This window comes from Liolophura sinensis, chromosome 8, assembly GCF_032854445.1.
Source record: "Liolophura sinensis isolate JHLJ2023 chromosome 8, CUHK_Ljap_v2, whole genome shotgun sequence".
Lineage (NCBI taxonomy): Eukaryota > Metazoa > Mollusca > Polyplacophora > Chitonida > Chitonidae > Liolophura > Liolophura sinensis.
Window position 1 is genome coordinate 10,320,448 of NC_088302.1, and position 14,652 is coordinate 10,335,099.

Here is a 14,652-nt window from a genome sequence, read left to right on the forward strand (position 1 = left end):
AGTATTCTTTAGGATCACGATTTGGAGCAAATCACGTCATCATATACGTGAAACATCCAATCTTCTCAATCAAAGCCGTGTTTCTCACTATCTCAGACACCATACTATTAATGGCATATTGACAGAACTCTGAGGTAGGCGTACATGTGCTACATCATTTCAGTGACGTTGAACGTTTCGTTGCATCTTGAACCGCGTGAAGTCACACTGAGTATGCATACCATTAACGCCATACATGAAACCCATGTACGCTGTACATTTCACGTCGCAAAGCTCCGAGAATGGTTCCAGATCAGCTGGGAAGAATAAAACAGATCTCAGATCTACACATTATGCAGCAAAACACCTCTGACGTGGAAGTACAGCAGTGCCATATTTTGTGAGAGGACAATCCACCCATACCTCATTAAGGCATATTTCGGTTGGTGATCATATCTCTCGAAACTAAGGTCACACTAAGACCCCAAAAGAGGAAGGTCACACGCTTGGCGTTTCAGCGTTAAACGGGTAGCGAAACGACTGGTTGACCCGTATCAGTATAGTGGCTCAGGCGGGGCGGCTACTTGCCATTGGTAAGTTGTCTCATTCAAGCAGCACTAGATAAGGAGCGGTGGAAATCCGCCCTGCAACAGGAGCACATTACATACACTTTAAGGACCGCCTTCGTCGTCACGTGACTGCAAAATTGCTAAGTACGACGGTAAACCCCAAGCACCTCAATCACTCTCGAAAATAAGATTATATAAATGTGAATGAATTAAGAGCACGCGTGTTTTGCAATACATCTAGGCAAATCTTTTTTGGCTCCATTTGAAAATTCTGATTTGAACATGTCAGTCAGTTTCATAATATTTCAGTGCTTAAATCAAGACTAAGCTTCTTCCGTATATTCTATTATCAGATGTCTCGGTGTTATTGAAAAACTGGATCAAACGGATAAAGGGTAATCTATTCGACCTAACTGGTTTTTACCAGAAGGTCGCTGGAAGGTTTCCCTATTACCCATACAACTAAAATGGTATTAACTTAGAAAAAAACACATCCTGGTGCCTAGAGCATAGTTGCACTTCGAGGTTTCTGTATTACTTCCTGATCGAGTTTTTGTTTTATAACTTTTAAAAACTTCATTACATATCTTGTTACATGGAAGACAACAGTAATATCTCGCTGTCTAAGTTGCTTTCGCTTTACACTGCAGTATCTTACCTGCAATATATTCTGCGATCACAAGACCGCTTCGGTGGCCTAATGGTTTAAGCGTCTGCCTCGAAGTCGAGATCTGCGACCAAACCCTGGTCATGGCAAACGACTTTAAAAATGGTACCTCCTTGGCACTCAGCACTGAGAGTTTAGAGCAAGGAAACAGGACTGGTTCGTTCGGTGTGTAATGGGAGCTACTAGACGACGCAGCATATGTACACACACCTATTGACTCGTCATATCTTGTTTAGTAAGACGCAATTCCCCGGGCACACATCCACATATATATTTATAACAGTCCAAACATACATGAATTTAAACATTTCCGTTGCTACAAGGCGACCAAGAATGTCAGTGATATTAATTTCATTAGCTGGTCGGCAACTTTACACCCTTCTCACAAACATCAAGCTCTAACCCAGTCTATGTGCACTTTGTAAAGAGTGTTCTGTCTTTGGTATACGAAATAATGAAAAAAAAACCCGAAAACTTGACAACTGATAATTATTTCTCTCGCTGCAGCTGGTGGTGACAAGTAGCACAATGTATCTGCAATAATTACATTTCTCAAGTACGGGTTAGGCCTGAATACAATATTGATAGCCGTGAGCCCATAGAGCCAGATAAGAACACAGAAGTTTCTTCCCCACTTCTCAACACCACCCCCTCAACCCAACCCAACCCGTCATGCGAACACCTATACCACAACACCTCGTCAGATGGCTTCTTTCAGATTTACTAATTACAGAATTATTTGTCAACCAACCTAATAGGCAATATATAGATTATCTAATTGTAGCCTGAAGGACTAAAGGGGTAATTTCAGTGTTGACACTACAAATCACCTGTTCTCAGAAAATAAGAATCATTTTCAAACAACGTCATAAATCACATTCCTCTGCATTGCCATGAGCTCAAGTTATTATGACAAAATATTTTCAAAAAACTTTGTGATGGCATATGGAATTCAAATTACATCTCGTTACCCTTGTGATATCCTACGAACCAAGAATGACTTCATCCTTCGACACATCTGTTTAAAGAAGAAACCATATATTTTAACAACGATACTCTGTAATTTGCCTACTATCTCAGCTTTTTTTTTTAATTTTGTGAGCAGCTAATTGATAGATAAAATCGATACTTTCAGGGTACCTTACATTCAGTATCATATAAGCATGCCCCATTCCCCTTAATATAACTAGGGCTTAAGGGAAATGTGAGCATCTCTGTTTATACCTTGTATTTACAGGAGAAATAAAACGTTTGAATTCTATTCCTTAATATGCAGTTTAGGACGGTTTCCTGACATTAAATTCCTTGGATTTCTTATTAGGGCGAAAAAATGGTTTTACATTGCAATTTGCCTAGAGCATCAACATAGATAGCCTCCAGTGGTAGCATCAGCGTTGGTAACTGTCAAAGCAACTCTGTGGGAGAAAGAGAGTGCCTGTCATTTGTTACCTTCATATTGACACTGTCAGTGATTTTTTGCCAAACTGCTGCGTTTTGCCTGTTAGTAACGTCATTGCAGAGTTTGGCGTTAACTGTTTCTGAATAGGTCTTCACCACTGACTGAATAATATTTTCCTCATCTCTTGTTTATTTTTATTTGGGGATGGGAGTGGGGGGGTCGCAATCGGTTCACCTTCTGATATGGCAGCCATGTTGTTGCCCAGGTGCAAAGCATCGTGGGATTTATACCAACGAATTGTGGGAAATTATTTAGTGATAACTTGGAGTTAAATTTTAACAGAGCCGTTAGTTAAAGGAGGGAACTTTTTGGTTTCCAGCAACAGGAATTTAACGGTCCGTTAACTAACAGCCCGTTGAAAGGATAGCGGGATGTAAGCATTTAACGTACCGTTAAAATAATAGAGTTTGGAATAAAAGGTCCCTGGTAACCATGTGTTTGTCCCTGTTATTAGTATTACTTCCCGTGACATTACGATCTTTTTTACCCTCCAATGTGTTAGACAAATCCTTAGAGTTAACTGAGATCGGGTTTGATTATTTACGCCAAACTAGTATATTTTTTTTTAAAAAGTGGCAGATCCTTTATCTACCTTCCAAAGTAGTTTCATAGAAAACAAGAAACAACTGACAATAAATCTGATATTGAACTGTATGAACAGTTTTCCTGCGTGGGAAGTATGTTTAAATTTTCCTTAAGAGCAATATATTTGACAGTGAAACTCTGCAGGCAAGGATTTGTAAGTCTAGATACCAGTCTTGGTGAAAAATATTCTCTTCAGTAACAAAACTCAGAGTAGGGTAATCATCGCTGTACACAATTCCTCAGGACGACACCCCTGTCTGTCTTGCCCCCGTACATCAGCGGTGCTCTTGATTACTGGGTTATCGGTTACTCTACGTATCGATTTTTGCAACCAGTCAACCTAAAAGTTTACATAAGGTCTGATATTCGCTGAAGCACTTTATTTTGGATCCATAATCAGTGCTTTTATTCTGAGATAATTCTTCCCTTGGGGTTTCTTAACAAATCTCTCCCTTCCAAAGCCACATTCACATAGCCACGTGCTCCTTGTAGAAACTGGTTGTAATATTCAACATTTGTTGGACAAATTTTATTCATAATATTCAGCTTTACGCTGAGGTTTCCATGGTGCAGAAATGCTTTCTCTCTGAAACGTCCACTCTCACAGATTATATCTCTTAACCACCCTCTCCATATGGTAATTCAGGAAATGTATAATTCAGGAGATTTATTGTGAATTCTATTAAGAAAGAAGAAAGAACTTACAGATTATTAAATGCTGCATGATAGTGTATGCTGGTACAAGACATACCAAATACAAAACCATTCAAGACACACTGTACAAGTGGCTAAAATTGGATAGTACCCGCATCTTTTCAGTTTAAGACTTTCAGTGGTCGCATTTATTTCTGTGATAGCTACATTTTGGAATTTTCATGATTGACTCTTTGAAGTGTATAGGAGGTAAAAGTATTTGGTATAAAGTCCTATTTCGTAACTATTGCTAGGCAGGATATTTGTCACATTGGAATAAGGAATAGTGTAGTTTCTCCAGCTTCAGTGGCTCTCGGGGCAACACCGGTATGTCGATCGATTGTGCATTAGGGTGGTCTTGCCTGCCATCGATATGACGTATGTCACACGTGGAAGAGTTCCCAGCACCTCGCCAAAAGTCGATGGTTTACTCTGTACACTCGGGTTTCCTCCAACCACAGAGCCAACAGCTGTTTTGGTGAGAATTTTTTGGTATAATTATGGCGTTAAAGCAACAACTAAATAAATCAATCATTTCAATGTTCAGTTGGGTGTCGGTATACTATTTCCCGTGTCTTTAATATGGCGTTCCAGTTACACGCACTTTCGATCATCATGACCGTGTAATATTTGAAATGTGAAAATGACCTGACTTCATCATCATTATCAAGGAGCACGTGCACTATTGCGAGTCTGAAGTAGTGTATAAAAAATAGTCTACATGTTCTTCATTTAAGAGACATAGCGTGTATATGTGGACACGTGCTCTTCGTTTATCACCCGAACAAAGTAGTTCCAATGTTGTACTATTGTTCTATAAAGTCATTGTAATGGTTTTATGTGTAAAGTACGGAATGTACTTGGAAATGTTTTGGCGTATACGCCGACCGACCCAACCATTCCACGCTCCCATTATACCGGAAGACATTCAACTAAGCAATGTGCTTTGACATGCTTGGAGTACACCTGCACACCAAGCATACCGTATCTCCACTCTAAGAAGACATTGTGGTAAAGACTGTGCTTCGACATGTTTACATTACGCCTACAGACCACATTCCACCATCCTTTCATTTCAAGAAAACGTTATCCTGGCATACCAATAAGGAATCTTTAGACGTGATAGGCTTATTTATGTCTGATTGTAGAGATCTCTGCAAAGAAATATCTCTTGAAATTCCCAGCCCGCGTTTGATGAAAATTGGCCCATTAGTTGTCGGCGTGCCTACATCAATGGCGCACTGTAGGTAATGATACTCATAGACAACCTAGGAAACATCCGCAAAGAGAATAGTTTTCAGAGTTTTTAACATCCAAATTAACTCTCCTGTGGATCTGTGAACTTTGAGAAAACACATCGTATATTACGGAGGGGAAAAAACACTATAATACACCTGGCATTCCCTAATGGAATGTTCAATGGTTTTGTTCGGAATATATGTAGTGAATGAACGAATTAAACGGTTGAATGGTTAAAGTTTAACGACACATTTGCAGGATTTAAGTCATTATACTGGCGATAATACACATAAAGGGCGAGTTTAGTCCTCTCGGTAAGCGCCATTGCCAATTCATGGTAAATTCCCACACATGTATAAACAAAACACACAACTGCTATATATTGCATTATATCGGATACAGTTATAAATTAAAAGAATTAATACCACATTTAATATTAAGTCAAATCTTCCATTTAATATACTTAGCTCAAAAATGATTGGGTCACAATATATTAAACAGGAACTAAATCTTCTGCTTTTATACTTTGACAACTGCACAGGAATTTGGCTAAAATCTTAAATGTAAAAATGACTCAATACCAGTATTAGCTGATACACTTTCGAACAAATGGACGAAGAACAATTTTGTGTATCTCAATGCATATCCGCTAAGGCGGTCGAAGCCGTCTTCCAGATTTGAGAAATCAGAACAAAATGCTGTGAGCCTGTTAAATCAAATAAAATAAGTTATCAAGTTATCCAATTAATCTTCAAAAATACGACGACCGAGATGTAAAAACAGATGTTGGTTATCCATACATTTGCGTTCGGGCTTGAATAAGTACGACAGTCCGGACTGGGGGTAGAAATGGGTTTAACAGTGATATTAAAGGCGAAAATTTAGACCCATGCATGTATATATGTTGTATGCATAACCCTTAAAAAGCGTTTGGGTTTGAATCCAAATAATTCTATGATATTGAAAATGCAAAACGAATAAACAGGCATACTTTTAAATGAATACGTTTTAATAGGGTCCATTCAGTGAAGCTTGAGTGATCGAATTCGACTTAATTCAAGGCGTTTGTTAAGTTAAAGAGCAGATGCGATTGAAGGGGGGTAACCCCTATCGAATGCAAAGAAATCATGTTTATTGAGAGTTATACCCCTTGAATAGAACTGATTGTGTCCCTCCTAGATGGTAGTAGGCCTCAGACCCACATTAATTTTCCATAAGCGACAATGTTAACGTCTAGCGCTGTAGCTCAGTCCCAAACATTCCGTAGCCAATAAGCTTTGGTGCATACCTGGCCCAGCCTGTGAGAAACAAGCCATAAAAATCTTGACATAGGTTAACCGTCAAAATCTGGACCTTTCCATGCCTGTAGCTGGGGGGCGTGCCTAGTAACGCCAAGGGGACGTCACTCGCAGCCTCATCACTACCTCACACCTTGTGTCCTCTCGACCAGAATTTCAAACTTTCATCAATAAAGCTCATACCTCCTCAAAGTTTAGACAGTTTTCAGCATTTTAATACCAAGCATGCACCTGTACACCAAACATGGCCGCCTGGGTGCAAAAAAAGACTTTAAACCTAAAATACACAAAACTACAATCGTAACAACCCTACCGAAAAACGGAAGTTGTAATGGCGATCTGTGTCCTATCACACCAGCCAACTTTTATCAAAATCGATAATTTTTGCACCACATAATTCCTGACACTTCTGAACCTCACAGGCAAAATTAGGGCTTGATACATACAGAAACTTTGGATTTGGATGAATTCAAGTTGGGTTACCCCCATCTTGGACATGTGTCTTTTTTTCAGGGTAAAAAAACTCTAAAGGGTAAACTTTGAAGCATTGCAGCACATATACCGCTCAAGATGTCTCCATCAGGTCAACTGCTTTGGAAAGACAAGATGTTTATCTGCAAGAAAAGTTAAAAAATCACATTGACAGAGCACTTAAGACTTTTCAAAAGCAACCATTTCGAAAAATATGCATTTTTAAGAAGATTTTTCTACTCAGAGCGGCTTTAAAAACCAAAGTTACAAGCCCAAAGTGTCAAAGCATACATCAAAATATAGGCAATTTATCTGACAATTAAACGTCAAAATATGAGACAATTACTTCAGCAACTTTGTGAAAAATTTGACTGACAGTGTGGTAGGGGGTATCAAAACGGATTGTCACAATTTCGGAACAATCAATTGTGACCAACATCAAAGCAAGAATAATGCCTCAAGGTGACCTGCTCACAGGCACTTTTCCAGTGGATAGGACTTAAGAAAAGACTAGTATCCCTGTTCCCCACTGATTTACATGATGAAACCCTTTAAAAGACTACCCAGCCAGGCACCACCCCCTCCCCCTTCCCCCTCCTTCCCCATGACTGCAGATTGGCTGACCAGCTTACCACGCATCCCTGCACCATTGCTGTTGTCACACAGCAGGTTATTACTCTGCACAGTCACATCAAAGGGTGTCACATTGGCATCTACAAGAGATAAATAGAGAGGAAAAACATGAATTTAACATTTCCAATCAGGCAGCCACCAAGTACACCTACATTGGTCAGTCTGACAGTTAACAAGGCAAACAATCTACCCCAAAACACCATGAAGGGAGACGGAAACAGGAAACAGTCTAGATTTCAACCTGGAAAGACCCAGGGGTGCTTAAAAAACCTGTCAGCAGTTACAGACATGCTGAATCATGTGCCTGGGTGTTCTTGGAAGGGGACAGATTTCCAGCCCAATCAGGAGTCTACGGTGGCCAGGACGGCAAGGTAGATTCCACGGCTGGATCAGACAGAGATACACATGAGCGGCAATGGGCTGCTGAAGGAATGCGACTCATAGATATACAGAAAATGGTGTGTATATGGAACACAGTTATGCTTGAGCATAGTGAGACCGAGGACCACTGTCCACTGCCCAGGTTAGAGATACATGTAGCTGCAGAGAAAATGTGGGGTTCAGCCTGGGCGTTCAGTTTTAAGTGCTGTGACTGTGACTATGTATCTGGCTGCCACAAATTCTACAAAGAGGTAGAATACAACAGACCTGGCCAAAAAGCTGCGGCGGTGAACGAGCTCTTCAAGTAGGCCTCCAGACACACCAATGGCAAAACACTCGAGCCAGACTCCTATTTGCAGCGATGGACGTGCCTCCTGCCACCCGTAGGAACATGCTTCGCACTGCAAACCATGTCGCATCTGCAATCGCAAAGCCGAACAGAGAGGATATGGCAAATAAGGTGGAAGAGGTAAAGGCATACAAAAGGCAAAGAGGAGAGGATGACAGCACAACAGATCTGGCCACAGATACTCGCTACAACAGCATTACCATAACAAGCCCCAAGAAACCAGGCCAGAATGCTTCACAGGCCATTTTCCTGGCTGTGGAGACATCAACAGACAAGCAATACATTGTCTCTGCTGCACTGAAGAATAAATTGTGTTGGACTGGGTCCTGGCTGGGGGGTGGGGGGGCTTCCAAGTAAAGTGCCCTGGAGGACGCAAGGAGTGCACGGCGAACACAAACCCACATGCCCCCTGGTCCGAGTATAATATGGGGAATGAGACTGGCGAGGGATTGGCGAGACAAGGTGTTTAACCAAGCATGTAACCACGGACGGCGACTCCAGGTCAGCCAAGGGAGTGGAAGACGGTATCCGACTGGTCGAGCCACTGTGGGAGGTCGAACGGTTAGCAGACCCCACTCACTTAGGTAGATCCCAGTTCAAGAAATGTAACCAGGCCAAGTTCAGTGATGTCATGTTCGAGGGACAGGGCCGAATGAGGGAAGCCAGGAAGAAAGCACGAAGGTGTTGAGCCAGGATGTTAACGCCTGGTGTAGCTTGATATTTTCTCAACTTATGTCTGAGCACGGTGGTGACATGAAGAAAATAAAAACTTACCTACCCAGGGTTGTGGATGCAACAGTCAGGTGTTACAGTGGGGACTGTTCCAAGTGCCGCAGGAACAGTGTGGTTTGCTCTGGAGGAGAACCCAGCAGCTGGTGGGAGAGGTCCCTGTTTCTATCCACCAGTAAACTCTGCGCTTTCAACATGGTTGACAACGACAGGAAACTATTGACCGAAGTACTGCACATGAAGTTGAGCAAGACAGCCGTCGCCAGCCTCCGGATGAACACCAGCACTCAAAAGTGCGAAGCTGTCAACAGGTCACTCAGTGTCTCCTTGCCCAAGAATGTAAACTACAGCATAAATATGGAGGGAAGGACGGCGTCCACAGACTTAACAATGGCCAGGACAAGTCCACTGCTGCCAAACTCCGAGCTGTCGGCGCCAGTATTTCACCTAGGAGCGAGAAAACTGTACAACAGATTGAAAGGGTGAACCAGTACCACAAGGTTTATAAGAAGCGACAGACAGTTAAGGGGAGATCACTCTGCAATACAGCCAGAAAACTCCAAGAGCACATTCAGTACAGGCTTTCAAATCCAGAAGAGAAAACTGACTATGCCAAGGGACAACTGGGCAACACCCCAGCATATCACACATACGCTAGATATTTGTAACCGCCAGTTTTGTATATAATTTGTCAGTGCTGTTGTCGCTTATGAAAGAAATTAATAAATAATTAAATACAGAAATTGAGCAAAACCTGACACATCTGTTTGTTTATTATTTTTAATGAGGGGAAACCAACCTGCTCAGTCTTAAATGCAGCATGCACCTTGCATACTGCCCACGGCCGAGACAGCGCCATGGCTGTAGCAGCGCTGCCTGTTATTGTTAATACCATGCGGTTCCAAGCTTATGTGATCCACATTTACCCAACGTGTGTTGTGGCACACGTGTGAGCAATCAAGCTTGGGATCTAAATATAATACTCCCTGCCCGGCCATATAAACAAGTCTACTACGGTGTTTTTTCTTCCACAGATGTGTAATGGAGTGTTTGTAGGAGGCATGGCCATATCAGCCATCCCTTGTCAATGCTCCAGTCCACAGTCGACAGGCTCCGTTTTCACTATAAACACTGAATTTTTCAATTTTTGCAGCACTTTCTGCTCCGGATGTCTCCATTTTCAAGCGTAGGAATATTAGAACGTTGCATTGTGTTCATTTCAGAATGCCTATACGCATGTCACCCTACACTGAACAGCATTTTACTAATTTTTCATCAAAATGGATATTTTCAGAAAATAAATAGCCCCAAGAAGCTATAAAATGGCTCAATCAATGCAAAACACATCCCAGACATACCCACCAAAAATTATCAGGCTGCTGCAAAATCTGAGCGCATAGTGACACTTCACATATTTTGGTGACTTTGTCAGTACAGGCCTCAGACCCCCATTAATTTTCCATAAGCGACAATGTTAACGTCTAGCGCTGTGGCTCAGTCCCAAACATTCCGTAGCCAATAAGCTTTGGTGCATACCTGGCCCAGCCTGTGAGAAACAAGCCATAAAAATCTTGACATAGGTTGACCGTCAAACTCTGGACCTTTCCATGCCTGCAGCTGGGAGGCGTGCCTAGCAACGCCAAGGGGACGTCACTCGCAGCCTCATCACTACCTCACACCTTGTGTCCTCCCGACCAGAATTTCAAACTTTCATCAATAAAGCTCATACCTCCTCAAAGTTTAGACAGTTTCCAGCAATTTAATACCAAACATGCACCTGTACACCAAACATGGCCGCCTGGGTGCAAAAAAAAACTTTATACCCTAAAATACACAGAACTACAATCGCAACAACCCTACCGAAAAACGGAAGTTGTAATGCGGGTCTGTGTCCATTAAAGGCCTATGGCATTTGCAAAAGAAGATTAAGTAAACTCAGGAAACCAAAAATAATAATAATAATAATTAAATACATAAATTAACACGCGCTAAAGGATAAAGCGAACTGTTACAATTAGTTAACAACAGTGTGCACATGAAAAAGAATACAGAAACACTCGAGGTCCCTTAATTAAAGCTGTAGGACAGTGTTCATGTTCCGGAAAGTATATATATTGTAACACAAACAGGCCCATTCGTCGAATAAAACATCACACTATTGCAAATATATTTTCTCGGTAAACGAAACATGGTAAACTGCAATTTTCTAACAACGCATTTATAACTGCTTCTTTATATAAACTACCGGGCAAAAGAAACGTATAACCTTGTTCAGCACCACAAGAAAGAGAAAGAAAGACAGACAGTATCAACATGATAAGCATTATATTGCAATAAACCATTTTCCAAGTTCTGTTCAAAAATTCAAAGCCATATGGATATTACACTTGCTGTCAGGCCGAGTAAAGAAGGCATGGGGTAAATCTGAAAAATTACACAAAAGCAAGTAAAGGGACTCCCTTAAAAAGGTGTACCTAATGTCCTATCCTGCCATAAGACAGATCGTTAGTAGCGTGTGTGAGCACCCATTGCATCAATTAAAGCCAAAATACGTCTCCTCATGGAAGTCGTCAGCCGCCGGATGACGTCATCAGGAATTCTGTCCCACTCCTCAGATAAACCCCGTTCGAGCTGCTGCCTGTTTTGTGGGGGAGGGAAGCGTTGTCTCAGACGTCGATCAAGATGATCCCACAGATGCTCTAAGGGATTCATGTCTGGCGATCGTGCTGGCCAAGGCATTACGTTGACATCAACGGTGTCCAGATAATTTAGTACAACTCTGGCGGTATGAGGTCGTGCATTGTCCTGCTTCAAAAGGATACCCCTTTGCTGTTGATGCACGAATGGCACCACAACAGGTTCCAATATTTCTTCTCGGTATCTTCGGCCAGTCAGATTTCCCTGGATGATGACCAATCTCGTTCTCACCTGTCCAAAAATTCCGCCCCATACAAGCACCCCACCAGCACAAAAAGGGTGGGCATTCTGAATGCAGTTTTGTGCCAATCGCTGTCCCCTGCGTCGATACACACGAATTCGACCATTATTTCTGAAGATGTTATATCGGCTTTTCCGCCGTTTCCGCCGTTGACGTCGCCGTCACAAACCGGTTACGCAGGTGGATTGTGCGGATGTACCGGTCTTCGCCAGGCGTTGTAACACTTGGCCTGCCCGATCTTGGACGATCTTGTGTCCTGCCTGTTAGGCGTTAACGACCCAACAATCTGCTGATGGTGGCTTGACTGCAATTGAATGTTCTGGCAATGTGGTGTTGGCTGGCCCCCATGTCGGCCATACCAGTGGCTCTATCACGTTCTGCTTGTGTGAGTCTCGGCATCTCTTCGATGTTTTTTATGGTATTGCACCCTTACCATGTGCTACATCGGTATTTATACGGCGGTCATTATCGAGAATTTTCAACAGGGCCCGAAACTCTGTTTTTCCGATTTTTCATGATGTCTTACACCAATTTCAATGAATCTCGTTAAAAAGTGACGTGTACACAGGGTGCTTATGTGCAAACGTATTCGCACAACGTTCAAACTTATTCAACTTATTTTTCCATAGAAAAAAACTGCATTTAAAAGTTATACGTTTCTTTTGCCCGGTAGTTTAGTTTTGAATAAATATATTTACACGGCATAAAAGTGCTGTGCACTGGCACCTATTGTATCTAATGTATACGTCTGCATAGCATGCAATTTTTCTCATGAGTTTTGCTCGGCTCAAAATAATCTTTAAAATAAATCCAACCACCTGGACATTTTTCAAGGAGTTTGACACATAGTTCATTTTATTGTTTTCCTTTCTTTTTATGAGAGTTACGTAGCGTAGATGGTCTTTGACGTATGTTTTCAAATGTTCACGCCACGTGTACTGAAATAATGGTCTTTTTTTAATAACATTTTTACTCCAACGTCGGTTTTGTATTTTCTGCATCCATGCAACCATGGCTGCAATTGCCGTAAGGTTGTGAATTTTGATTATTTCTGTTATCTACACCGACCTTTTTAAATTTAATGTTGAATTCGGGATAAATTGTTACAGTGTTATTTGTTGACACGTGGATCTCCAGGCAAAAGCTTCAACAACTGAGCTGAACGTTTATTTCAATTTGTTCAGGCAGGCTTAAATAGTCAGTAACACCTCACTTGGTATATCTAACATATGGCAAATCGTCCCTAAGGCAATATAGCTCCTTCAGAGCTTCCGAGGCCTAGGCGACCCCTGGACCCTCGCCTTTTTTGCTGGGACTCTTGCCCCCCTCAATCCCCCCCCCCCCACTTTGAAATTGCTTCCTACGCCCTTGAATCAATAGGAGGGTCTAAAAAATATTTATGGGATCGATTTTAACAAAATATTTTGAAATGTGTCCAAATAAAATGCTTGAAGCCTTCGGTTACAGGTTTACATGTATTTATGTGAAAATTATTTCGCAAGCCGTCACGCAAACATTTTTCACATGTAATACGGCAGGTGAAGTAAGACTCGCATGGAGCATCTGAAGAATTTATAATTTGCTCAAAACGCCAGGGCTTGTTCCACTTGGATTATGAAGCGTAGTAACGCCAAAGTGGCCAAATTGGCCCAGTTGTTCCAAAGTGTAAAAAAAAAACTTAGGCCTGGTATTAACTTTAGTCCAGACTGAAGTGCCATTTACTGTGTATTAGGATGAGACTGGTATTAAGATTTAAACCTGGCTTAACAACTAGCCCCTGGCTTATCCACATCGCCGTCAACTTCACAAAATCTGTTACTTTTTTTATATGAGTGACTGGCACTACTCACGACGTTGCGACCAATCAAAGAGAGACTTATAAACGATGGATATTATCCACACAACGTTATTCATTGGGCACTTGTAAAGATTTATACTAAAAATGCTTACTGAACAGTTTTCACAAAGAAAACTTCAACAATCTTACACAAAACTGATAATCTTGTTGCGACAGTTTTTGTAAAATCTCAAAGCTGGGCAGTTCACGTTTAACGTCGCAGACGAATTATGCATTAACACATGGACACGCAGTCTGACAGATGGATTTGAATTAATAACATGAATTCAGGGTTCAGTCGGATATATAAACCGGTTCACATCAAAGCAAACAAGTGTTCAGCTGGTGATGTAGACTTCATCAGGGAAATGTAGACTTCATTTTATGCATTAAAAAAATCAACGTATTTTTAATTAGTGTTCCTTTTTTCTTCTGATATCACTCATTTCCCTGTTTTCCTTTGCTAAAGAATTGGGCAGGCCTAAATAGACACTTAACTTTTCTGAAAATGACAACAGCTTCGACCTGCCTAAGCATGTACTTAATTGTAATTTTTAACCTTGCCATATTGCATTTAATCTGAAAGTGGACATGTGGCTTCTTTATACATGTACGTACCCATACCGTCCGAAAGTGGAAAAAAAAACAAGCATAGGGGATGTTTGTGAAGTTAGATGCCAGTTCACGGTTGCCAGTTCGATATTCAAAAGTAACTTAGGTGCCAGTTCCCAGTTTGATACTCAGATTAAAACAGCTATATCACGCTATTTAAAAAAATATCACCACCAAACTTGGGATGTTTGCACACACACACACACACACACA

At 41.4% G+C, this 14,652-nt stretch overlaps 1 long non-coding RNA gene across 1 annotated transcript; it reads right to left on the reverse strand.

Annotated features, from left to right (window-relative positions):
* Positions 1-1,927: 1,927 nt before the first annotated feature.
* Positions 1,928-10,686, reverse strand: LOC135473075 (uncharacterized). The gene is made up of 3 exons (XR_010444578.1): positions 10,589-10,686; positions 7,593-7,673; positions 1,928-7,103 (listed from the first exon to the last, which is right to left on the reverse strand). It is a non-coding gene; the product is annotated as an uncharacterized LOC135473075 (long non-coding RNA).
* Between the last annotated feature and the right edge of the window lie 3,966 nt (positions 10,687-14,652).